Raw genomic sequence first — 2926 nt, 5'->3', positions numbered from 1 at the left:
ACTGTTGTTTGTGCTCATGCTGTCTTGAGAGAGTTAGCCAAACCTCAGATCCAGAAGGAACAATGGGGATGCTGTTTATCCTCTTAAGGATATTTGAGTGTGCGTGGAAGTTTTTCCTTCCAGTCTACATGTGTTCGTAGACTTGGAGAAGAGATTCAACCTCAGTGCTTGGGGTGGGGTATGGGGTGTTTCCTGTGGGGGTTGGACTCCACCAGGGCTGCCCATTGTCACCAATTCTGTTCATAATTTTTATGGACATAATATCTAAGCATAGCCAAGGGAGAGTGGGAGATTAGACTCCTGCCCCTTTGCAACCTGGCCCAAATAAACAGAAGAAGATGGATGGATGGATGGATGGATGGATGGATGGATGGATGGAAAGCTTATGATACAGACCCAGACACCAACACAAATCTGTATCCTAATGTTGACATGCAAGATCTTTTTTGGCAGTGCAAAGAGAATCAAGGTGATTGTCACTTTGATTCTACTGAAGAAACATGTAAAGATGCAAATGGTTGTGACAGTGTTCAGAGCCTGACTGCTCATCATTGCTTTTGTACCTGTTGAAATTGAGGCTGCTGGGTTGGTGTTGCCGTACTTTTAATTCTGACATCACTCTAGATTCTTTAATAGCTTTGTGTTAGCATGCCACTTGTGCAGATCCTTGCAAAGAGCTAAAGTTATGTTAGCAGTATATTGCAGGGGTTTCTTTAAATTTACACCTTCCAAGCAATAAAAAAAGTAATGCCTATATCTCATCTGCTCCACCACTGTCCTTCCTGCATGTGAACTATCAGCTGATAGCAGTGCAACAGTGCAGGAAAAAGGGGCATGTTTGATGCTTTTTCTTTTCGTTTCTTTTCTTCTCTATACACGCATCATTCAGATAACTGAAGAATTTTTGTAATGCAAGGAACGACATAATTGTATCTGTAAATGGATAACTGAATTTAGTGCAGTAATATGTTACATTATTGTGTAATGTGCCGGAAAATGTCACAACGTCCATGAATCTGTAAATTTCATGTTACTTGAATATGTTTCAGAGCCAAATATTGTAGTTTTTCCATTACATTTGCCAGCAAGATTTAGTAGCTACAACTGAGCTTTGCAATAATTTAAATGTATGTTCTACATGCAAGATTTTTGGTTGTCCTTCATTACATAACTTTATTACATAAAACTTATGTAATGCCATAAGTTATACAAGAAAATAACTTATTCATTACATAAGTTAATTTTTCCCTATAAACTCTGATTTTTCTTCATTAATTTAGTTGTCACTGCCTCAAATTTCACAGAAGTAAACCTTTTCCCCTTCTTTGCTCTGTTTATAGAAAATCTTTAAATTTTTCCTCAAATGACCTGAATGTGGTCAGATTCAATAGACCAAAATCATGTGTACTTCACTCTATTTACACTGCTCAAATACCATTATTATTAACTTAATTTAATGTAATCAGGAGCAATATTTACTATTACTGATACTTACACATACAGCACCTAAATATTGCTGGTTATACTTTTCTCTTAATCAGAGTTTGTCGCCTTTATTTTTTGTATCAGTTGCTGCTTTCATTTAAGTTGAAGAAAACATAAATCCTCAAAAGTACCAGAAAAAAAGCAATAAAGAAATAAAATACTACAAAAAAAATGTCCATCACGCCACTCTTGTGTTAATCTATGCACGGTCTGAAGCATGTGTGTGGGAATGTATGTGAATGTTTTACTGTTATATCTTATTAGTATTTTAAGTATTCTATCTATTTTATTTATTGAATTTTATTGTTTTATTTATATTTTGATATTGCTAGGGATGATGCAATGATCGGGGACCATTCTTAATTTCGTTGTTCTCATGACAATGACAATAAAGTTTCTGATTCTGATTCTGATTCTAAAACATCAAATGCATTTGCAATCACTAGACCCCATTTATTAGCTCTCACCGTAAACTACAGTTTAAACACAGACATACATACACACACAGGTAGACCACACACAAATGCATCTATGCACAAACACACACAGAAATGGACTGATGGAGTTTTAGATTTAGTCAAACCTAATCAGCAGACAAGCATTTACAGCAGAGAAGTCACATCCACTCACAACCTAAAGTCAAGGCGATTAATTTAAATTATCTGGCGGGAACAGAGAAACAGACAGAGGTCACAACGTCGGCTTAAAAATAGTAGAGCGCCACTCAAACGCTCGTGACGTGAGGAGAATGATTCGCTGTTTAGAAGCTACTTAGGCACGTAGGAAAATCAACCCATTTACTCTCTGCTGACTTTAAAACCCTGGAGTGCGCATCAATCTACTTATTAACCAACCGCAGATTTGAAATATAAACACCAGTGAAATTAATATTTACATTGGTGTTGGCATGTCTTATTTAGCGGTGTGTTTTAATTGTCAACATGAAAGTTAACAGTGTAATTCTACTGCGCACACTTTTTCTTAAGAGTCACCTCTGCCCTGTGGCTGTGCAGCTCCCTACATGAGAAGTTCTTTTTCCTTTTTTTTACATTTTCACTGTTTCTGTTAAATGAAAAGACAAAGGTGGGCAGTCTGCTCATGCGGTGATTTTTAGTTTACTTTCATTGTGTTTCTGTGTTTGCACTAAGGGCTCAGTGACGAGACATTGATATGCATTAACTCGAAATTAAAACAGATTTTGCAAAAGCAAAATGTTTTCTCTTTTTTCTGCCCCTGTCATGCAAAAACTAGAGATACACTTGGTGACGTTGGATCATTTAAGGCTTAAAATGTAGGGCAATGCTACTGCAACATTACATAAAAGCATGGCTGTAGACAACAGCACGACAAAAGCTATTGTGACCATGTAGGAACTTGTAGCGTAGAAGATTGGAACCAGGTCTGCAACCAGTCGCAGTCAGATGCCACCTTCAATGCGACT

Source organism: Aulonocara sp. 'chitande type north' Nkhata Bay, linkage group LG11 (genome assembly GCF_057382095.1).
Source record: "Aulonocara sp. 'chitande type north' Nkhata Bay isolate Kocher_YH1m ecotype deep benthic linkage group LG11, A_spYH_male_GT1.1, whole genome shotgun sequence".
In the NCBI taxonomy this organism is placed as follows: Eukaryota; Metazoa; Chordata; class Actinopteri; order Cichliformes; family Cichlidae; genus Aulonocara; species Aulonocara sp. 'chitande type north' Nkhata Bay.
The sequence above is the reverse complement of the archived record's forward strand: the minus strand, read 5'-3'. Positions refer to the sequence as shown.